This window comes from Ambystoma mexicanum, chromosome 2q (genome assembly GCF_040938575.1).
Source record: "Ambystoma mexicanum isolate Mex_15411 chromosome 2q, UKY_AmexF1_1, whole genome shotgun sequence".
NCBI classification, from domain to species: Eukaryota; Metazoa; Chordata; class Amphibia; order Caudata; family Ambystomatidae; genus Ambystoma; species Ambystoma mexicanum.
This window is the reverse complement of record NC_090924.1, coordinates 1,449,389,975-1,449,414,502: the sequence shown is the minus strand read 5'-3', so window position 1 is coordinate 1,449,414,502 and position 24,528 is coordinate 1,449,389,975. Positions and strand designations below refer to the sequence as shown.

The following is a 24,528-nucleotide window of genomic DNA, read 5'->3' as shown; positions in this document are numbered from 1 at the left end:
TTATATGTGTTTTGTTGAACTGCTGAAGAGTAGAATAAATGAAGATGAAGCATAATGCTCGCCTCCTTAGTCTTTAATAGGATTAATACTCCCTGCGCAGCTAGCAGGGGTAATCTTTATTATTATACAGGACCTGGCCACTAGGGGAAAAAAGGGCCATTTATCAAATAGCATGACTTGGCCATTAGGGGTAAAAAGGGCCATTTCTCTAATGGGAACTAGCCTTCACAGTGTGAGTAGGCTAGTTCCCATTATTATTCATGACTTGGCCACTAGGGGAGCAAAAAGGGCCATTTCTCTAATGGAAACTAGCCATCTCAGTTTGAATAGGCTAGTTCGCATGGAGGACTTGGCCACTAAGGGCAAAAAGGGAGATTTCTCTAATGGGAACTAGCCCTCTCAGTGTGACCTGGCTAGTTCCCATTATTATGCAGTACTTGGCCACTAGGGGGCAAAAAAGGGCCATTTCTCTAATTGGAACTAGCCCACTCACACCATAGCTCTCAACTCACATGCTTTTGGCGGGTGTCACCAGCCTTGTAAAGGGCTGACTCACCCACCAAGCCTCCTGCACGCCCATTCATTTCAATGGGCTCTCACCCGCCAAAAACAAAATCGGGTGTTTTCACCCGCCTTTGCTACACAAATGGTTGAGAGCTATGCTCACACTGAAGCAGCTATTTCCCATCTGAGAAATGGCTCTAACAACCGATGGTCCGTTTCTCGGATGGGAACTAGTATCAACCATTTCTTTACTGTCAAATAAAGTGCTTGTTACAGAATTACGCTACTTCTTCTGCTCAGTACAAAGCTTGTGGGCAGTGTCTGAGCAGTGCACATGCGCAGTAGAGGTTAGCTCCTGTGAGTCGTATCTGAGCAGCGCAGGTTACTGTGTCAGAGCGCGCTCCTGTGAGCGGTACCTGAGCAGTGCACATGCGCAGTAGAGGTTACTCTGTCAGCGCGCTCCTGTGAGTGGTATCTGAGCAGTGCACATGCGCAGTAGAGGTTATTCTGTCGGCGCGCTCCTATGAGTCGTATCTGAGCAGCGCAGGTTACTGTGTCAGAGCGCGCTCCTGTGAGTGCTATCTGAGCAGTGCACATGCGCAGTAGAGGTTACTCTGTCAGCGCGCTCCTGTGAGTGGTATCTGAGCAGTGCACATGCGCAGTAGAGGTTATTCTGTCGGCGCGCTCCTATGAGTCGTATTTGAGCAGTACACATGCGCAGTTCAGGTTACTATGTCAGAGCACGCTCCTGTGAATGCGTCTGGGCTCTGCGCATGCGCTGCTCTGCCGAGCCCTGTAGTACTTCAAGGCACGCGGAATTCTTTCTTTCCCGCGTTTGCAGCTCGAAATCCGCATTAAGAAATGGGAAATGGGAAATAGAGCATAAACTGGGATGAGCACATTGCAGCAAGATTGAAATCAGGTGAGTGACATGTTTCTCTTTAGTGAAAATGATCAATGGCTCCTTTTAATTATATTTGGAGCCAGGCAACATCTAAAGGGCCCAGGCAGCCCCCAAACCTGATTGGTGGAGTGGGGGTGTGGGGGGTAGGGGGAGAAGCGGGCGAGCGAGTAAAGGGCCGTGCATATCCCCAGCCAGAGGGTGAGTGAATGAAGGCCCACGCAGCTCCTCACACTCAGTGTGGCCCAATGAAGCACTAGGGAGCTCTTTACGTTAAATGAAGGGTAAATTATGCTTTTCCTTAATCTGTCTGGACATCATGGTGCACTGGCCCAGGGTAGAGGTTTGTGGCACTGCCCCAGGGCGGAAGACTGCACCACGACAGAGGGGCACTGCCCCAGGGTGGAGGGGTGTGGCACTGCCCCAGGGCGGAAGACTGCACCACGACAGAGGGGCACTGCCCCAGGGCGGAAGACTGCACCACTGCCCCAGGGCGGAAGACTGCACCACGACAGAGGGGCACTGCCCCAGGGTGGAGAGGTGTGGCACTGCCCCAGGGCGGAGGGGTGTGGCACTGCCCCAGGGCGGAAGACTGCACCACGACAGAGGTGCACTGGCCCAGGGCGGAGGTTTGTGGCACTGCCCCAGGGCGGAGGGGTGTGGCACTGCCCCAGGGTGGAGGACTGCCCCAGGGCGGAGGGGTGTGGCACTGCCCCAGGGCGGAAGACTGCACCACGACAGAGGGGCACTGCCCCAGGGTGGAGGGGTGTGGCACTGCCCCAGGGCGGAAGACTGCACCACGACAGAGGGGCACTGCCCCAGGGTGGAGAGGTGTGGCACTGCCCCAGGGCGGAGGGGTGTGGCACTGCCCCAGGGCGGAAGACTGCACCACGACAGAGGTGCACTGGCCCAGGGCGGAGGTTTGTGGCACTGCCCCAGGGCCGAGGGGTGTGGCACTGCCCCAGGGTGGAGGACTGCCCCAGGGCGGAGGGGTGTGGCACTGCCCCAGGGCGGAAGACTGCACCACGACAGAGGGGCACTGCCCCAGGGTGGAGAGGTGTGGCACTGCCCCAGGGCGGGGGGTGTGGCACTTCCCCAGGGCGGAAGACTGCACCATGACAGAGGGGCACTGCCCCAGGGTGGAGGGGTGTGGCACTGCCCCAGGGTGGAGGACTGCCCCAGGGCGGAGGGGTGTGGCACTGCCCCAGGGCGGAAGACTGCACCACGACAGAGGGGCACTGCCCCAGGGTGGAGAGGTGTGGCACTGCCCCAGGGCGGGGGGTGTGGCACTTCCCCAGGGCGGAAGACTGCACCACGACAGAGGGGCACTGCCCCAGGGTGGAGGGGTGTGGCACTGCCCCAGGGTGGAAGACTGCACCACGACAGAGGGGCACTGCCCCAGGGTGGAGAGGTGTGGCACTGCCCCAGGGTGGAGGGGTGTGGCACTGCCCCAGGGCGGAGGACTGCACCATGGCAGAGGAGGACTGCACCACGGCAGAGGAGGACTGCACCAGGGTGGGGGGGTGTGGCACTGCCCCAGGGCGGAGGTTTGTGGCACTGCCCCAGGGCGGAGGTTTGTGGCACTGCCCCAGGGCCGAGAGGGGTGTGGCACTGCCCCAGGGCCGAGAGGGGTGTGGCACTGCCCCAGGGCGGAGGACTGCACCACGGCAGAGGGGCACTGCCCCAGGGCGGAGGGGTGTGGCACTGCCCCAGGGCGGAGGGGTGTGGCACTGCCCCAGGGCAGAGGGGTGTTTGTTTGTTTGTTTATTTATTTGTATAGCGCTCCTGACCCAGGGGTATATGGGCGCTTAAACATCAAGTTACAGGCAATGGTGAGGAACATTTGTACATCAGTGCAACATATATATAGTTACAAGAAAGCAGATAGTACCAAGCAGACATAGTACAGGATACATTCGTACATTAGGCATACATACATAATTGGTTATTTGTTGAGTAACCAAGTGATGACCTTAGTTCTGAAAGGTTTGAAGGTAGGGGTGGATTTGATATCCAGTGGGATAGTGTTCCACAGTTGTGAGGATAGAACTGGGAAGCTGGATCCACCGGCTCTTTTGAGGGAGTATTTGGGCACCATCAGTTGTAGTGTATTGGAGGATCTGGTGGTTCTGGTATTCTGTTTTAAGGTGAATTTATTGGTTAAATAGGGTGGGGCTAGGTGGTTGAGAGCTTTGTAAGTGGTTTTTAGGTCTATTTTTTGTTGGGTGGAGAGCCATTTGCATGAAGTTCTTGTAGCCGAGATATGTTCTCTTCTAGGGATTTTGAGGGCTGCACGGAGTGCATTGTTTTGTAGAACTTGCAGTTTATTGATTACCGTCTTGTTGGCAGCTACATAAAGGCTGTTACAGTAATCCAGTTTGAATTGTATAAGTGCTGTGGCTAAAATGAGGCAGTTGTTGGGGGAGATCAGAGGTCTGCAAGCCCTAATAAGTTCACCAGTGTAAGCGGTGGCTGAGGCAGTCAAATTTAATTTGTTTGGCGAGGTTGGTATTCGTGTCTAAATAGAAACCAAGAGTTTTTACACTTTTGGCGATGGGAATAGTGTTACCATCAATGGTGAAGCTGGTGTAACTAGGGCTAAGATTCCGGGTGGTGTAGGCACTGCCCCCGGGTGGCGGGGTGTGGCACTGCCCCAGGGTGGAGGACTGCCCCAGGGTGGAGGTGCACGGCACTGCCCCAGGGTGGAGGGGTGTGGCACTGCCCCAGGGCGGATTTGGCACTGGCCCAGGGCGTAGGGGTGTAGCACTGGCCCAGGACAGAGGGGTGTTGCACTGCCCCATGGTGGAGGTGCACTGCCCCAGGGTGGAGGTGCACTGCCCCAGGGCAGAGGGGTGTGGCACTGCCCCAGGGCGTAGGGGTGTAGCAGTGGCACGGGGCAGAGGAGTGTGGCACTGCCCCAGGGTGGAGGAGTGTGGCACTGCCCCAGGGCGAAGGGGCGTGGCACTGCCGCAGGGTGGATTTGGCACTGCCCCAGGGCGCAGGGGTGTGGCACTACCCCAGGGCAGAGGGGTGGCACTGCCTCAGGGCGCAGGGGTGTGACACTGCCACAGGGTGGAGGGGTGTGGCACTGCCTATGAAATATGCTGCACATTAGAGTATAATGTGAAGTATATCACTGCACGCATAGGGTTCACATAGTTGTTAATGATAACATTCAGCTGTCCCAGCCCCTGCAATCTTGCCCTGAAAAGTGCCTTACACACTTGCTTTTTCTTCATTATTTCTTGTTTTGTTCCTTCAATTTTATTTTTTTTGCATTATGCACAATCCTTTTATCATCAGCCGATTATTACACCATGTGCTCTGTGACATCAATGTTAATTATATTATAATGTAATAAAAACAATCTACATTCTTATAGTTAATAAGAAATCCTACCTATATTTTCTATTCAGACGCCCTTACCAATATGTCCATCGGCAATATCGCGCTTTTATTATCTTAAAGTCCATTTAATCGAGGCAGCATTTCTTGCCAGCCTTTCACCCCCAACAATTATGCATAAAGATTGTGTATTTTCGCTGTGCGCGTCGTGCACAACGTTCGAGATGTTGCAGCGATGTGAGCGCCCATTTGCGCCACGCGCGGATTTGGCGCACATCCCGGGGAAAACCCGCGCAGGGCTTTCCACGAATCGCTCGCGTGCCCTTGCTTTTTCACGCTTGCGCCAACAATTTCGACGCACATTTGTTCCATGAATCGGCCCCCGGGTCTCCCTGATAGACAGTGGTTTGGGGGCAATGGACACATCTGGAGATCCCTGAAAAAAAGAAGGGCCTCTTCACTTTATATTATACTCCAATCCACCCCAATTTGGAATGAATTGACCCACCCCAAACTATAGGCCATTCTACATATTTCATCTTTTTTAATGTGCAAGGTCATTCTTGCCATCCAGTCTCAGTCATCAGAGAATGGCCCTGGGCCTGCCTATACCCCCGTCGATCTTATTAATGAGAACAGTGTACTACTGGCAGAATGTGTGTTAAGCTTTACTAACTCAGTGCTAGTAACAGGACATGCCCTTTTATCCTAATTATTAGTTTCTCAGTGCAGTGATGACCTTTCTGCTTAAAAAAAACTCTTTGACAAATGACTTCTCGCCTTATACAGGTTTCGTTGGAGCAACACATTGGGCCTCATTACACGGTAGGCGGTGAGCCATGGCGCAATTAGCGCCATGGCTCATGCCGGTAAAATACCAGCACCGCCTTGGCGGAAAGGGGATTTACCGCCCCATTCCAAGGTTGGAGGGGCGGTAAATCCCCCTTCCACCATTGCCCTTCCCCATTCCCATTTCTGCCCCATAGGGCTCTATGGGAATGGGGAAGGCGCTAATTACGGCACTGCAATTTTGCGGTGCCGTAATTAGCTCCGAGGTCCCTTAGCGGGTTGGATTTTAAAGCCTGCAAAAAGCAGGCGTTAAATCCCCCAACCCGCAAAGGGACCTCGTAGTAAGGCGGTAAGGATTTACCGGTACCATCCGTGTAATCAGGCCCATTATGTTCGAGCTCCCAAGGTGCAGTAATGCAGGATATGTGGATAATTGAGCCAATTTTCTAACTGCCATGCATTGCGTGCATATGAAATACACAATGTTGCTACCTGGTAAATAGTACTGCTGCTGTGTTCAAAGTTAGCATTCGAATAAGTAAATTAAGTAAAGTTATTGCCCTCTTTGATTAAATTAGTATGGTTTTCATTGATCAAAGCCAGGATTTGATGTAAGCATGTTTTGACAGCCTTGCTGTCTTTGCTGTGGGACTCTGTGGTGGTACATATGTGGAACTGTCTTCCCCGGGCTGCACGCTCCTTTGTATGCTCAGGAGGGGCTGCATCCCTCTCTGCATTGTGTGTTGGAGTCAGTAGACCAGCATTCATGGTTGACTGTTGTGTGCCGCTGACAGGTGAAAGAAGAGGAGTTAAGAATGATGGCACTAGTGTTTGTCATCCCTGGGTAGTGTTGCACCTGCCCTTATGTTTTTTTATCTGTAGCATATTAATCTAGAACTAGAACCTCAATATATATTATCCTTTAGGGTCCACAATAACACGCAATTAATTTCCAAAAACGTTTTTTATATTCACAGCGTATTTCTAAAAGATCCATTTTGAAGTTAAACTATGAGCCACACATATCTCAAGCTTTGTTCTTCCTCAGGGCTCTGTTCTTAGTTCATTAATTATACTTTCTACAAGAATCTGTCATTAACAACTGATTAATACATTGTGAAGAATTGGTTACATTGTTAGAATGTAAAATATAATGCTCATAGTAGCTGCTTTCTATGTTGAGATAACATCGATGAACTTAGTTCCTCATGAAGTCATGAGCCAACGCTTAAGGCTGTGGCTTAAGGCTACATGGCACTCTCTGCAGCTCTTTGCTGCATTCCGCCATTGCCACCAGATACCCAACACCCTTCCAGGGTGACACCCAGAGGAAAGGAGCACCCCAACCCTGCACAGGCTACCTGGTCTAATCCTAGTCTACCATGCTACAGTGACCTGATTCCAGCCATCCTCTTAAGCACCACTGGACTGCGCCAAGGTAATCTACACTAACTTATTGCCCTGATAATGTCACCCTCCATACCCAACCATACAAAGATACCGGCCTCGTTTTTCCTTCCAGGCACCCTACCATACCACTGCAAAGCAACCACTATGCCATTCACCATGTCCCAGCACAACCAAGTGGAGGGAGCATGCGCCAAAGATTGCGCTCCACGGGGAACCCCCTTCGAAGAACAGACACTTCCCTATCACGGCACCATAGCTACCTTTACAACCTGCCATCCACCACTGCCTCACTTGCGACGCAATCCCACAACCTAACCTGAGTGTCACAAACCACTGCAGACCTTGCAAAGGCAGAAGCGACATTGCTGCCCCCAATCAAGCTGCTCCGCACCGCCTACCGAGGTCCTATCCGCTCGGCAGCCCGTATCACAAGCCCGGCTTTCATCCCACCACCTCGGGAAGCCTCCTAGGAAGGCCACAACACTCCTTGCAGGCCCTGCCAGCTGCAATACTATATACAAATTGGAGCCTACAAGAAATGTTTCTTTCAAGGCCTCCAGCTCAGGCCGTTTACGTATCATGAGCACAACTAACTTCAGACTGCCTTATGCACCAGATCTCTCCATCTTGGAGATCAACAAGCCCTCATGAACCTCAGAGCGTGCTGTACATAATGCTGACAATATTGCAAGCACACAGGCTCTTGACCTGTCGACACTATACGCTTCCTTGAGGACCACAGACACGGCTGATCTGTCACTCATCCTTAAGCAAGATTACAAAACTATGCCTGATCCCAGTGCCCCCACCATGCCTGCTGCTATTTACATGCTAGAACCCAGTGCCCCCACCATGCTTGCTGCTATCTGTATGCCGGAGCCTAGTACCTACACCATGCCTATTGCCATATATATATGCCTAGTGCCTCCACTAGGCCTGCTGCCATGTGTATGCCGGAGCCTAGGGCCTCCACTAGGCCTGCTACCATTTGTATGCCTGGAGCCCAGTGCCTTCACTATGCCTATTGCCATATATATGCCTACTGCTTCCACTATGCCTGCGGCCATTTGTATGCTGGAGCCGAGTCTCCCCACCTTGCTTACTAACAGATGCAAGCAAACCATAAATGAAACAATTCAGGTGCCCACCGTTCCGACTTCCCCTGCGACCAGTCGCACGCCAGAGCACATTTTCCAAATGACCCCTTCTGCCTCAAGTAGCCTAGAACCCAGTACCCTGGCTAAGGCACATGAGTCACACTCGCCAGAGCTCACCACATTTGCGAGCAACAATGAGCCTAGCAAACGCCCCACTACCACCCGGACTTGCAGCGCTAATGTAACAACAAAGGCAATCGCTGTCATGAGTGAAACCAACACAGTTGCACCTACAACACACCTCAGAGGAGCGCTTATTAATACCAGATGCCTCAAGGCTTATGCCCGCGATATGTCTGATCTTATCACGGCAAATGACCTAGACCTAGTAGCCATCACAGAAACCTGACTGCAAGCAGCCATAGGACCTGCCCTCTCACTTGCTATTCCTGACAACTACACTATCTTCCGCAAAGACAGAATGGGCCTCATTACGAGGTTGGTGGTAGCATCCGGGTCCGGGTCCGGCAGCCGTGAAAGGGGAATCACTGGGTCATTCCCCTTTCCCCTTGCGCGGGTGCCGGGCTCGGTACATCCCATCCCCATTCGAGCCCCCATAGGGCTCCATGGGAATGGTGAGGGTGGTAGCAACGGTACCGCCAATAACAGTACTGTTGCTACCATCAGGTTCTGCTCACGGGTGCCGGTACGACCACCAGGTCAGACATGGTGGCTGCAAGGGCACCTGCAAGTAGAACAGAGCCCCAAGTATGGCGGTATGGTACCAACGGTGCCGGTAGGGATACCGGCGCCGTTGTTGCCTTACCGCCATACTCTTGAGGCCCAATGCTTTCCAAAGGAGTTGGTATGGCCTTCATAGCTAAGAATCACCTAGATAACAGAGAACTGACTAGCCAAGTATTTCCCTCCAGAGAACTGCTCTCGATCACATTATCTCTATCCAAAACTGCTACACTAACCATCCACACTATCTCCAGGCCACCTGGCCCTTTGCTCTCCTTCAAGGAATACACTGCACTTCTCCTCTCAAAAGACACCAAGCCATCCTCCAAAATTATGCTTATGGGTGACAGAAACTTAGGCCTCAACGACCCCGCGGACACAATGCACAGGCCATCGCTAGCACTTTTGGAGCACTTGGCTTCACGCACTGTATCTCAAGCCCTACTCACTGCCGAAATGAACTGCAATACAAATATCACATCGGACACTCCATGTCTATGGTCCGACCATAATGTTATCTCGTTCCCTATTCCCAAAAATAACCACCTTAACGGCACTCCAAACTGCTCGGACAGCCCTATCAAGAAAGGCTAGCAGCATCACGCCAGCAGACATGCTCCCATTATTGCAACCCATAGTGAACTACCAACACTCAGCTAGCGATCCTAAATCCATGCTAGAGCTCTACAAGAAAATACGCCTACTAGCCATCGACAAAGTAGCACCCCTGGGGACACGGAAATCTAAACCACTAGCCCACTTAAATGCCTGGTCTACCCCTGAACTCGAAGTGCTGCATACCACAATGCGACCTGCAGAAGCCCTATGGAAAAAGTCCCTAACAGCTGCCAGCAACAAACTTTTGATTTCTTCTGCCACATCCTACAAACAGGCCATCTTAGCCAAAAGCTCAACCTACAGTGAGCGAATACATAAGGTAAAGTCTGGCCTTAGAGAACTCTTCACCATCCTGCGCAAACTGGAATCACCAGTCATACCCCCAGATAGCAGCCTAAAATACATCACATGGTGTTCCAACATCCAAAAGGTCCTTATGGAGTCAATTGCCACATTACAAACCAAAATTGAGACAAAAAAAAGAATAAAGTACTGTTGTGTATATATAACCACAAGTTTTATGTTTCTAATAAAGGTTATATATACTAGGTTGGGCTATCAATAGGAAAGCACAGTTCTTATGCTTTGGGTGTGGATGGGTACATAGTTATGTGGGAAATGTATATAGTTGTTGACTGCACTGTCATTGGCACTATGCATGGGTTTGCAGGTGCATTCTATAATGGAACTCCGCCACATGCATCACTCGGTTCTGCGTGGAATGCTAGGTTTTGATGAAAAAGAACAGTTGAGTTGATGGAGAGCTTTGGGGCCGCTGGAGCTCTATCTTAGTAAAACGGTTGTGACAATATCACTGTGTGTGGATGATCTGTGGACATTATACTGGCGACGAGGATCATGCGCGATCACAGCAGACCCAGCCTGACACCGGGGTGAGCGATTCGCTTTCCGCGTGTATCCCAGAGTGAACACACTTGCGAGGCGTGAGCATTTAGCATCGGAAGTTGATGCTCTTCCTTGAGATCGTCCGCTCAGTGCATGTGAGATCTCATCTGCTAGGGGAAGAAAAGCCCATCACCGGCTACATGATGCACAGTCTGCAGCAGCCTCGCTAGCGAGTACAGTCTCCTGAGACCTCCCTCCCGCCTGCCATCTTTATGCCAGGCGAGTTTCTGGACATTGTCGATCGCTCCAGTGCGCACCGCCATTATAAGGCCAGGCGATTTAAAGGAACATCTACCACATACGAAGCGCAGACTACAGAATGAGGATATATACTAATATTGTATGTATTAAGACCATTAGCCTGCCGATTTCGCATTGAAAGTCTGGAAGCTGAGTTTGTTTTAGAAGAAGAATATGCACACCAGGAGATTTGGTTTTAAGCACCGTGGAGGTATGCCCAGACATTTTGGAGCCTGACAAAGGACTGCATTGAAGCCTTGCTAGCATATTTTACTGCTCTGTTATTGCTGTCTAAATAGTTAGTTCCTAATTGGGAGCATTTAGGAGAAATGAATATCCCAGGTCCTGCACTGTTTCTTGTCCACCCAGGTGAACCTTATGTCAAGTGGGGGGGACTGGAAAGACTGCTTTATGAGATACCTTCATGGAGTATATGGCAGTAATTTTGCTTCTGACCACTACTATATCATTGCATGAGGGTTTCAAGACTCGGGAAGCAGAGGCTTTGTCTATTTTTGAGCAGAGCTTGTCAAAGTTGGACAAGCATTTCATCGTCAAGGAAAATACATTCTTGGCCAGATACCACTTTGCCATAAGATACCAAAAGATTGGAGAAACAATAGAGGAATTTGTTACTGTTGTTCGCGGCTTGGCAATTAAGTGTGCTTACAGTCCTTGTAGGGATGAACATATTTGGGATCAGTTAATGATACAATGTGCTGACCACAAAATTAGGGAAGGCCTGTGGCGAGGGGGGGCAAGTCGTGTGGATTTTTCCCTAGAAAGGCCCGTTGAAATTGCGAAAATGGTGGAACAAACGGAAAAGCTCATCAATGCTTTGGATACTGATCCTACAAAGGCAGCACCTGGTAGTGCAAACACTGTTCATCAAAATAAATCTTGTAAGCAACAGAGTATTAAGGAGGAAATTAAACAGATGAATAAAAAGAAAGCAGACTCGAAGCAGAAGATGGAAGGGAGGTCATTTGTCAAACAGCTGGGTTTTGTCCCTTCCAACTCCGTTGTTTACCCGAAAGGATGGGTGGATACCCTTCATCAGTTCACAGAAACTTGCTTTGCCTTTCTTGGGTTCTGCTTTCCTTCTGCATCTCTCGTCATGCACTCTCTGCAGTCAGGGTTGTTCCAGCCACTGGCAAACTGCTTCTGTCCTAGTGCTGCCTTGCTCCCCGAGTGCTTGGGTTTTAGGAAAGGATCCTCTGTCAGACTCAGCCTTTCAGCCTCCCTCCTCTGTTCCCAAGAGCAACTGCCTTTCCTTCTCCTGCAGGCTCCTTTTAATCACCTGTGTGATGTTAATGTGCTGCAGGTGTGTGGTTAGGGTTGGGTCTGCCTGACTCTGCTGTCCTCATTAACCCCTTAAGTACCCAGGACGAGGTATCTCGTCCTTGTAACATAAGGGTTTAATGAAGGAGAAATCACCAAAGAAGGCCTTGGCACTGGGGGCGGAAGAGGGGAACCATGACAGTTAAAGGGTTAACAGGACAGCCTGCTGTTAGAAGGGGAGAGTCTGTCTTCTGTGCCTTAGTGTGTTTCCCGTTTGCACTCCTCATCTCTCTCAGTTGCCTCTTCTTCTTCTTCTTCTTGGTATTGTTAGAAAGAAGGGGGGGGGTGACATGGAATGGCACTGTACATATTTCTAAGAACGGCGTGGATATGTCGGTGAATGGGAACCTGACCCGGCTTAGTCTTCTCAATGGAATAGGACCCTTGCATATCATCAGAGAGGCTCCTCCCCTTTTTGGCCTTTTGTTTTGCATGATGGATGTAAGGATTGTGGGAGTTGTAGTTCTTGTCAGGATGAAGAGGGCAAAGGTATTGTTGCGGGTGAATGTGTTTTGAATGATAACCTATAACGACTGAAGGGATGTTGGGTAAGGATGTACTGAATTGGGGGAAATACTGTGGGCCTCATTACGACCCAGGCGGTAAGTTACCGCCTGGGCCGTGACTTATGTTTACGCCATGGTGGTTGGCGGACTTACCGCCCTATTCCGACCTTGGCGGGGCGGTAAGTCCCCAATCCCCATTTACCCTTCCCCATTCCCATTTTTGCCCCATAGGGCATAATGGGAGTGGGGAAGGCGGACTTAACACCTGCTAAAAGCAGGTGTTAAGTCCGCCATGGCGCTAAGGGACCTCGTACTCAGGCGGTAAGGGTCGGCGCTGTTTACGCCGCCGTAAAACCCTTACCGCCTGAGTCGTAATGAGGCCCTGTGTCTGGCTCGCGGGCATTCCTTCTACAGTCTCCCAGGGTCCCCTTCCCAGGTGATCCTCCCTCGCTTGTCCACCCCCAGGGTGGGAATCCAAGAGCGATGGCCCTTCCCTGGCCACCTGAGTCTGGGATCCCCGGGAATAGCATGGGAAAAACGCCTCAGGTTTCCCACAGTGCTGTGGACCCACCACAAAGCAAACAAAACCTCCCCAAGCACGAGTCCCGTGGTTAACGGAGGAAGCTGGAAGTAGGCTGATGCCCTCGCAAACCAGAAAACAGGTACGCAGAGGGGCAAAAAGACGCTGGGTACCAGAGAAGGTGGTGGCAAGCAGCGAAGGGGGAGAAATACCATAAACCGTAGGTCTGGGACCCTGAAAAGCAGAGAAGGTGGTGGCAAGCAGTGAAGGGGAATAAATACCGCAAACCTAAAACCTTGGGACCATGAAAAGCAGAGGGGAGGGGTAGCAAACAGAGGAGGTGGAGAAACTGTGGGTCCGGGACCCTGAAAGCAATATTGAAGAAACATTCACATCTCTGAACATATATGGTAGTGCTTGACAGGAGAGTCAACCAAGCATACCAGGAGAAGTACCGAAAACAGGCGAGTCTGGGACACACACCTATAACAGTGATACATCCGTTGCTAATCCTCATAGTCACAGTGCCTGGGAGACGGGTGAACCATGTTGGCTGTAGAGTACACCAAGTCTACCTGGAAAGAGAACTGTTGAAACCAGGCGTTTCTGGGACTCGCTCCCATATTAGAAGGATGATCGTTACTCCTCTTCATAGTCACAGTACCAGAGCGAGGAGTGAACCCAGTTGGCTGCGCTATGGTAGAGAAACCTGGGGATGGGAGATGACCCCTCGGATTTGTGAACATTGTGGCAAAGCTAAGAGCAGGAATACATTCTCTTGGCTCTTCAAGGAAGCAGAAACGAAACCAGGGGAAGGGAGTCATTCCCCCTGTAACTTGTGAACATTGTGAGAAGTCAAGCAAAGGAAGGCATCCTCTTGACCCCTGTGGAACTTTGTTTTTGCACCTTTTGGAACTTTGTGTTATGAACTTGGAAAACTAACTATGAATGGCCTGCGGAGAAGATAACCACTTTGCACCTTATATTGAGTTGTTAGTGCGAGGGCCAGAGTTCGGGTTTTGACACGATAGTGGACCTCTTTTTATTTTGACATTGTGACGGACCCATTTGAGGTTTGTGTTGAGGCAGGGAAATCCTCTACCATGTGTATCTATTGCAATTTGAGTTTTTTTGTTTTTGGCGGTATGCGTCTTGATGGCAATACAGTGATGTGCTGGTAGTGTGATACCAGGTAGTTACCTGCCTGGACATAAAGTTGCAGAAGTTATCTGCATTGACATTTCACATGTTTCTTGGTTTTGTTTTAAGCTTTTCAACTAATGTTGCTAATGGATTCCTTTTATTTAAAACAATTGTAAATAGTTTTGTTTTTAGTTTGGATGTGCTGTTAATTGCTTCACATACCAGTCTTCCTTGATAATTGACAAGTGAGAAATTTGAGATGTCAGATTTTTTGAGATTTTGTAAGAGCTCTAAGATGGAAGCGTTCTTGTAAAATTAATTATTTCTAAGTTTTTATTGGGATCACATTTGCATTGGAAGATGTGTGTTGGGAGTTTGTATTCTGTTGACATTGTTTTGCATTTCTTTTGTGTTGGTGGTGGAGGAATGGCATCTATGGTTGGGGCTGATGTGCTTGTACTTTGCAAGGTAAGAGTTATCTTTTTTCTTGTCTATACATTTTCTGTGAATTGTTTTAGTGGAGGGTGCTTGTATGACACTGCCTTGTTTTTGCTTAATTTCCTCAGAGTTGGGTTTTCATTGGATTGCTGCAAAGTGTATGTATGAGTTTCAACAGCTGTTTTAAAGGAGGACTGTCATTTTTGGTATTGGTTGCTTTTCAGCATCTTGAACAGTGGGGTACAGTATTTTTTCTTTAGCCACCTGACACTGCTTGGAAGCAGCATCGATCGGAATTCATGGAAACGTTTATACATACATTACCTTGTAAATCCAACACATGTAGGTTGCGGTGTGGGACCAACCTTCCAGCTGGATTTCTTTATCCTATACCTTAATACAGCATGGCATATAGGTACTCAACCCTTGATCTAATAGTTATCACTCATCATAAAACAAGTGTAAGGTATTCCTAGCACAGTGCAGTGCATTGGTGTATTGGGAACTTGGAATGGTTTTGTGCTAGAATCTTGAGTTTTTGTGTCCAATTATTTGCAACTGACTTTGTGCCTTGTTCACTCCATGGTAAATTCTTTCTCCCTGACATGGATAGGGGACTATTAACAGTTGCTGTGTTTCTTTTTCATGGTAGTCATTTGGTGATTTGTAATATCTGTTTTATATATGGGTGGGATATTCCAATGCTTGCAATAAATGGTAGCACACTGTCATCATCTTTACTACCTGCTGTTTCCCGTAATCTAATGTAACAGCTAATATAGTTGTTGGTGTGTGTGTATATAGACTGCATATAACTGGCATGAATTCTTGTAAAGTGCATCTAAAAGAATGCTTTGTGCAGCTAGCTTGTTGCGCTCATGTTTTGAGTCTCAGCAGTGTACACACTAAACATTGGGCCTCATTACATGTGTGGCGGTTTGGAAATAAGAATACCGGTTGCACAGTACTGACACCCTTTCCGGAATACCACACTTCAACTCTGCAGGTGGGAACACTTATGTCCGGCAGCTCTGGCCTGCCGGACGTAACGTTACTCGCCCACAACACGGGAATGGAGAACAACATTTTCCTGGCGCCTGATATCCTGGGCCGCTGAGATTTCCTGGTGTCACTGGTATATCAGGTGCCGGAAAAGTGCTACAAGTCCGGCTGCAACCTGCCGGTAGCGCCAGCGGATGCTGCCGGGTCATAATGAGGCCCATACTCTGTAAATATGGCTTTTAGACTATTTTCTGACTGTACTTGATTGCTGTTGAGGTGTTTATCAAGCAGATGAAAGGTGTGGTTTTGAGAGGAGGTTAAAGATATAATTCCTTTGTCTTTGGTTGACAGTAGTTTGAGAAGAACTGTTGTCTGTGAAAGAGGGGGGTGTGGATGGTGTGAGGTGGATAGAGGAATAGTGGGGAGTAGGGGGCATGATGGGGATAAGAGGCAGGTTATGAGCAGCTTCTGATTGGTATTTAATCTGGAGTTCAATGCTTAGATTGACCCTGGTTTTGGACTAAACTGTTTGCTGTTGTATCAGTGATGAGGCTAGAGGGGGCAATGGCTTGGGTACGTATGCTATCAAGGAGCACTTGCAAGTGAAATGCAGTGTTCCAGTTAAGAGAGCAAGAATGAAGAGATGAAAGTAGTAGAGGAATTGTATGGTTTGTGAGATAATTGGATGAAGACAGGAGTTTTGTGGGTATTCAGGACTGAGAGAAGTATGGTGGTTGTTAGTTAAGTAGTGCTTTATATTAGCATCTGGGTGGTTGTGGCTGCCAATAAGTTTGCTTGGATTGCAGGTATCATCTCATGGTGCAGGCCTATGTTTCAGCAAGCTAAAAGCTCTTTGGATCCATCCTGGGATCTTCCCTTCGCTCCCCAATGCTTCTGGTCTGTCCTGCTACTGCTGCCTCCACCTGTCCTGCTCCCCTGTCCCACTTATCTGTTGGTTTGGTGGCACTATGCTGCGTTGCTCATTATACTCTCCCAGAGCCATTATGGAAATGGAAGAGGGTCTTTGTATTGAGCTATGACTTCTATTTTCCTGGTGGTCATTTTGGGTGAATATTTGAGCTAATGAGTTGCAGCAAGTGCATGATCCCTTTTTTCAAACAAAATACATTAGTTTAGTTTATTATTTGTAACGCATACCTAACCCTGAGTTAACTGGGCGTTTGAGCTTGAAAACATAGTTACAGAAACATACAGAAAGATATTAATGCTTATCGACAAGGTGTTAAAGTAAGTCGGCATGCATATTGATACAAGTAAGTGCAAGGAAGAGTCGCCGGTGGGCACAGTATGGTCGACAATACCACCCGGAAGAACATTGATAAGTAAGTGAAGTTAATATGTACATAGGTTTCATTAGGGGATGCAACACAAAGGATTCAGCATAGAAGGAACATGGATGAGGCAGGAGGCTTATAGTGAATGTTGTCTGTGAGCCAATTCTTTACTTTGGCTCTGAAGGACCAGAAGGGTTGCTCGGCTCTGATCGTGAGTTAGAGAATTTCAGCATTTTGCGGCCAGGACTGGGAAACTAGCTCCTCAGGACGTTTTTAGATTGTACGTCGAGATGTGGAGGTTTTGTGTAGAAGAACCTAGTAGGTCTGGCTGGTTGGTTTCTGGAGAATTTGTCAGAGAGGTATTTCGAGGCTGTGTTTGACATTATTAGCACCCTGGATTTCAAACATGAGTGCTAATAGCAGTAACAGCTCACTGTGTGAGCTTCACAGGCTCGTGTGATGATTCCCATGATGTTGTCGCTTGCCAATAACCTGACCCTAGACCCCTCCCTACCATAAACCCATCTCTCTTTCACCACCTCCCTCTCCACCCCTACCCTCATATACCATGTGCTTTTGTAGCCCAGCAAATGTAGAGAGTGTAGAGATGAGGAAGATCTCCAGTGAGTTATATCATCATACCTCACTCACTCACTCAGCACTTGGGTGAGGAGGAGGCGCAGAGCAGTACAGAATACTTACCAGAACTTCTTTGAGTATTCTACTGGTTGTCAACAACCGATTGGTAAAGGGTGTGTTAAAAGTAAAGAAGGACTTGACAAAGTGCCAAGGCCTCCCTGGAGGAACCTCGAGATCAAGTATGGACCAGGAGTGGAGGTGCAGACTGACCAGGGGAGAGGGATTCTGAGGCTGGACCAGGACATGAGGACCACACATCCAGAAGGCAAGCTGAAACTCTGGGCATCTGAGACCCAGGGAGTGAGCAGGGAAGAAACCGCACTGCCGGGAACGCCAAATAGACTGCCCAGCTGCCGCAGAGGAAGAGTCGAGAACCGGAGAGCGGAAATGCGCTGCTGGAAGAAGTCTGCGGAGCTGCCAGAGAGTGAGAGCGGCCTCAGAACGCCACTGGAGTCCCACAACGGAGCCCGGCTGCCCCAGAGTGGCCAACACATGCGCAGACCGTGCAGCAAATAATGCAGGTGACCGGAGAGGCGCTGGAGGAAAAAAGAGGTGGTGGCACGAGCTCAGATTGGGAAAAGAGGGCCTGGGACCCTGAAACTGTGGGAGAAACAGCAGATAGGACATGGGCTAATATTAAGGCTTGGCAGGAGAGGGCAACAAGGAATCAGAGTGAACTTTTCGCAATGAGAAAGGTGCGAACTACCAAACGTTTGCACCTTTCTCATGCGAACACATGTACTACGGTGGCTGCAGGTCATTACGACCATTTGTTCGTGGTAAAATCGACCTAAACCGGCACCAAGCCTACAAAGTGGGAAACTAAAGTCAGAAGTGCAAGTCTGGGACCTGCACCCATATAAAGAGAACTGTGAAATTGATAGACAGTACACACAGTATTTGGCAGGCGAGTAAACCAAGTCTGTACAGGACCCACCACAGCTTGGGAGTGCAGCCAGCATGTTCATCGACGAGGATGTTCATCCTCGTCGCAGTACCTGGTCGGAGGAAACCAGGTGTGAGGGGTGAAGGTGCTCACTCCCCAATAATGCAAATATAAACCCATAAGAAAGGACACATCCCAGTAGGGAATGAGTCCAAGAGATTGGTTGTAATTAAAATAAAGGTTTATCGAATTCAGCAGTGCAGCCTCGAGCGCTCTGGCAAACATTACAAAAACTGTACATTATATGGTCTGGAAACGTCACTATTGACTTTTCCCTATAGGGGCACAGGAGTACATCAGGATTGGTGGAGAATACGAATACAGTATATCGATGTAAGGGCCGGTTCCACACGATAGGCTGGTCCAGAACTGTTGCTTTGTGTGAGTGAAGGTTAGGTCAGCTCCACAAGAGGGGGGTCACTCTGTCTAACTCAACTACATAACATTTTCTGACACATGGTGAAAAAATGCAGGACATAAAACAACATCGAAAATGTGGGGTTACCTATAATTGCAAATACATATAAACACAGTTCTGCTTTAGGCCTTTGTAGAGGTAGTGGGGTGTGAGTCTTGCCCCCCCCCCAAGTGCGTTATCTGGGGGTTTGATCAGGGATTTATTGGTCAAGGTGCCATGGAGATCGGGTGGGCAGATTGGTATGTGTTGGTTTTCAGTGTGATGTATGATGACATAAAAACTGGTTATATGGGGGGCACTCAGGAGTGGTCAGTGGGCAAGGGTCACACTTCTGTTACATGAATGGGAGAATGGAGAGGCACGGGGTTGTGCAGGCAATTCCATTTTCAAAGGTGGGGGTGAAGGGAGCAAGAGCAGGTTTGTGGAGACGGATGAGCCACAAACCAGGATTTGGCACGCTCCCACACAGGTAGTGAGCTCAGAGGAAGGATGAACGAATACACTGTTTTCTTGCAACAGTTCGCACCAGAACATCAGTGAGAAATGAGCTTGGGCCGCGCAGACATGGGAGGAGGAGGTGGGGGCTGTCCATGTTCGCAATGCGCATCGCTGCCGACGGGAGAGGAGGCTTTGCAGTAACGTCAATGCAGCCTATTCCAAAAATGGAGTCTGGGGTGTTCAAGATGGAGTCTAAATGTATCTTGCAGTAGCCCCTCTTCCATTGGCGCCAGGGATCTTTCCACTGGACCCAGGGAAGGTCAAGGAGGGCGTCCCCCCACTATTGCAAGAGCAGATTATCTCCTTCACATTGATTGTATGGGGAGGGCAAAACGCCCCTCCTTCCTTACATTCCCCCCTTTCATTACACTTAAGTAACAAATTATTCTTTAGTATTAGCATTCCTGTAGTGCTCTGCCTCCAATACCGCCTTGTCCCAGGCGGGAGTTCCTTTTATGGGCATCCATGCCCTACAGACACCTCGCAAACTCTGACCCCTTCTTGCATACTCATCAGGAGTGCATGTCATGTATATGCACCCATCCAGATCCACCCACATCTCTTTATACCATTCCAGCTCCTGGGGTTCTTTAATAGTTGTATGATACAAGCTGTCCACCCTGTCCCCGGGATTGCGATATACTGCTGAATTTGGGCTCCTTATGGTCTCCAGTTTGTACTTGCGCATCTTTCATCATTTGCACCTTTGTCGGACTACCCATAGTCACCATCATGGCAGTATTCATTTTGCACAGCATCGAACGCCTACCTGGCACACATAGTAAATCAGTAACAGGAAAACTATGACAGGGATGAGTATTTTCATGACAGTTTCCAAATCAGGAGGGGATCCAGTCAAACATTGGGCCTCATTACGACCCTGGCGGTAAGGGGTTAGCGCCATCGTTAGCTGCGCCGACCCCTTACCGCCAATCACGAGTTCCCTTTCCGCCATGGCGGATTTTACACCTGCTTCTAGCGGGTGTAAAAATCCATGGCGGTAAGGGAACTTGGTGTTAATTACGCCACCGTAATTTACGGTGGCGTAATTAACGCCTTCCCCACTCCCATTATGCCCTATGGGGCAAAAATGGGAATGGGGAAGGGTAAATGGGGATTGGGGATTTACCGCCCCGCCAAGGTCGGAATGGGGCGGTAAATCCCCTTACCGCCATGGTGTTAACGTAGTTAGCACCATGGCGGTAAAGTCACGGCCCTGGCGGTAACTTTCCGCCAGGGTCGTAATGAGGCCCATTGTGTTGGACGAGTCACTTGGTTTTATCCCTCCTTCTTTCTTCATTATTTCTCCAAGGTTGTGGACTGCTGATATTACGTGTGATAGGGTCCCATTGTCAGCGTCTGCAGAAGGTACAAATGTGCAACATGCACTCCCGATTTTTCGGCAAACAGAGCCGTCCATTGCTGTGAGGAGGTCTAGCACGTAGCGGTTCTGCATGGTTGTCAACCACAGTGCCCGGAGTTCCACTTAGATCACGTTGAACCCTTCTTCAGTGTCATTGGCTAACTGGGTCAGCTCCCACCTCACTATTTGCAACCACTTGGCTTGTGCTCGAGCCTGGATGCTCGGTACGAGTGAGGCAAAACATGTCTCTGCAGTGTTGAACAATTTATATTGCTCGAATATCTGTTCTAAGAAAAGGGAACAACCCCAAAGTGTATTTTATGAAGCAAACTATTGGTAACTCCTGCGGCAGAGTTGGCCTAATTCATGCAGTTGCCAATAACCGAGACAAATTGTGTTTTGGTGAAGGGTCCGCCTTAGAAAAGTTTTTGTTGGATAATCGGTCGGGTATCTGCTCCAAGAGTTCTGAAGATTCTTTAGAAAGGTAATTCGATGCTCTCTTTTTGTGAGACACCGTATACAGCAACTCCTCTTCCGATATGATGTCATATGTGGGGGTGTTCTTTGGGTGTTGACTGGGGCGCGGCACCCTCTCTCCCTGGACATAGCTGTGAGAAATTACCACTAGGGCTGAATGCACTGTGGCCAGGGCACAAGTGCCTCTCCATGATGGTGGGAGGTGCAGGTAAGCTCATACCCAGTAAGTGTCCATTAGTGCTGCTGTGCCTTTTTTCATGTCGCAGAGGATGAGTGTTTTGTTGCAGTGTTTGTTTGATCCCATAGGCACTTTCCCTTCTCTGTGAAAGCAAAGGTCATATTGGAGGTCCTGTTGGATCTTGATGGGTTTTTCAAGAGTGGTTACCCATGTTTCAGGGGTTTTTAGATTTTACTTGTAACCATAACATCCTTTTAACAACGTTTTTTTACGGAATTGCATAGCTTTTTAGTAGCGCAACTTAACCATAACGCCCCTTTAAGAACGATTTTTTGCTAAAGGTCATCGGTTTTCAGTAGTGGCACATAACCAATATGTAAAGTAACTTCTGACTTAATTACACACCTTGCGCAGAATGCCACATGACCATATGCTGGCGTACAGCACGGTGACGTGCCCGACGATCCGTACACACTTAACAATAAGATGTATGCCTAGTGGACAGTGTGGAAATACATTTCATATTGATGTAGGAACGGCGACCTTCAACATTTCCCTTGCACAGCTCCAACACGTATTGATAGTCAGCCATTAGCAATGTAGTGCACATTACATACTTTTAGCACAAGTTCTAGTTATCTGAAAACATCAGCTAAGGCCATTCCTCCTCCCCAAGAAACAGCAACACTGCTGTAATGAAGGAGCATGAGAAACGCTGCCCTTACCTTACAAATAACAAACGCACAGCATTTTCTGCCGTACACCTACCCCCCCATATTACTGTTTGGGGCCTCTTTTCTCATTTCCGTTTGCAAATTTATTAGCTGTCCTACCAAAAAAAAAACGCCAATCCGTAAACAAAGTAAATGTTCCTTTAAGAACCACCTTTCACAGTGCAAACATATTTTAAAAAAAAAAAATCGCATACACTCCATCTACTTTATATTTCGCAGTAAAGCACATAGACGTAATAAGATTTGCAATTAACAATCTAGATTTTAACAGCAGTAACGTGTGGTAATAAAAAATAGGCTTTGTCGTTATAATCCGGCTCGCCTGCAGCGGCCCGGATTACAAAACAAAATCCTTTTCCAAGATGGCCACCATAGAAAGGGAAGGCGGTTGTTCCATACATGTCCCCTCTTTGCTTTCCATGGCAGCCTACAAAAAGTAAAAATATGTGCCGTGATGCAGAACCTGAAAATGAACATACAGCAACGTACAACATAGCATGTTTCATTTTGAAACAATGCATTGTTTTTTAAAAGAAAACATTTACATTTTAGAATTTGTAAAGTAGTTTTATTTCACTGTTCGAAAGCATCAGACTATTCCCATTTTCAATGAAAGTGTAACATTGTGTCTATGTGCATCTACGTGCATCCTCGAAAATGTTAATGGTGAGCCACACGTTGTTCTTTTCGTATACACAAAGTATGCGTTTTCGATAAAGCAACCGCTTTGTTCGCACAGTGATTTCCAAGACGTCGCCATGACCTTTCTGCCTACACCACCATAAAAGAGGTTATGTTACTCCTAATGGCCATTTCAGCGTATGGACAAATGGGGCCGGCGCGATTATCCCACAAAATTGTGACGGACAGGCAGCCGGTCACCATCAGTTGCATCTGACGTCCAAAGAAGCCATCACTCGGCAGCTGAAATCCATGGCAAGTACAGTGAGGCAGGATGTAGCTGGTAGAAAAAACATAAGAGAAAGTACGTATCAATACCCAGCCTTCAGGAAGCGATGTCAAAAAAGACAAAAAGAACATGGAAACTGATACAGAAATCAAAGTGGTCATACATTACATTTTAAGGAAATATTAGCATTGAACATGGGTAAATCTATTGACAAGCTACAAACGCCGAGAATCTGCACTCTCCATAAGTTACAAAAAAATGACAACTACACACAAAGATGGTCCTTCAGTTACAAAGCCAAAATTAATGGTCAAGTAACAAAAAAATACATCTCATGATTTAAAAAAAAAAAACCAAAAGAACGTGCAAACTGACACACAAAGCGATGGGGTCAAACGTGACATTTTATGGACGAAATATTAGCGTTGAACAAGGGTAAGTCTAATCATAGCCTGCAAAGGTGGAGAGTCCGCACTCTTCGTAAGTGGAAAAAAATGACAAATGCACAGAAAAGTAATACTTCAGTTATGTTGTCAAATTTATTGTTCTGGCAATAACAAATTTAAACTCGGTCCGGTGTAGAGCCGTCAAAATTAAACTTACATGATATTTACCGCCTCCATTGGTTTTGGATAAAGTCAGACAGCAATGTGTTTGCAGCAAAGAATCTGCGTGAACTGATATTTGTATTTTGTTTATTTGTAACGCGCACCATCCGGCCCAGGGGCATCCGGGCGCAACTTGTGCAGATATACATTTTATATACAGGCACGGTTATATACAAGACTAGCGTGCAAAGGTATATACATGAATAGAATGCAGACACATGAATTATAGAAGGCGATCACAGGTGAGGTTTAAGAAACCGAAACTGTACAAGGAGCGGATCTCAGGGATAGCTGTGAGGTGATAGCAATTCAGTTCTGCTCGAAGAACCAGGATTTTGTTTTCAACTTGAAGGTGTTGAAGGAACCTTCGGATCTGATGGTAGCTGGGAGGGTGTTCCAAAGTTTGGAGGCTAAGACAGGGAAGCTTGTGCCCCCTGCTTTTTGGAGTTTGAACCTGGGAATGGATAGGCTGTGGGACTGGGCCGTTCTTTGATGTCGAGTGGAGGAATGGAGGGAAAGCCGGTTGCAGAGATAGAGGGGGGCTTTGTTGGCCTGGCATTTGTGCATGAGGGCCAGTGTTTTCAGTGAGATTCTCTGCTTGACCGAAAGCCAGTGTAGGTTAGTTCTGGATTCTGGTGGTTTCTTGGGATGTTTAAGGCTGCCCTAATGGCATTGTTATGGGTAATTTGTAGTTTATTCAGATTGGCTTGGCTAGTCCCTAGGTAGAGGGCACTGCAGTAGTCAATTTTGGACATAATGAGCGTTCTGGCAAGGGTGACGCTGTTTCGGAGTAGTCAGAAACGGTCTGGCAGCTGCAATAAGTTTACATATGTAAGCAGAGGCTGATCTGACTGCATTTGTTTGCCGAGACAAGGATAGGGTGGCGTCAAGGTAGAAACCTAAAGTTTTTGTGTATTTAGAGACTTTGATGGTATTTCCATCAATGGTAAATGACTGG

At 48.2% G+C, this 24,528-nt stretch overlaps 1 protein-coding gene across 2 annotated transcripts in view; it reads left to right on the top strand.

Annotated features, from left to right (window-relative positions):
• Positions 1 to 1,249: 1,249 nt before the first annotated feature.
• The window catches only part of LOC138570261 (zinc finger protein 717-like), a 40,809-nt gene continuing 17,530 nt past the window's right edge, over positions 1,250 to 24,528 (top strand). Inside the window, exon 1 of one of the 2 annotated variants that reach the window (XM_069649026.1) lies at positions 1,250 to 1,426. The gene's annotated coding sequence lies outside the window, so the exon portion shown is untranslated. Of the gene's footprint in view, positions 1,427 to 14,478; positions 14,533 to 24,528 lie in introns of those variants that run through there. The other variant, XM_069649027.1, reaches the window with a different exon arrangement.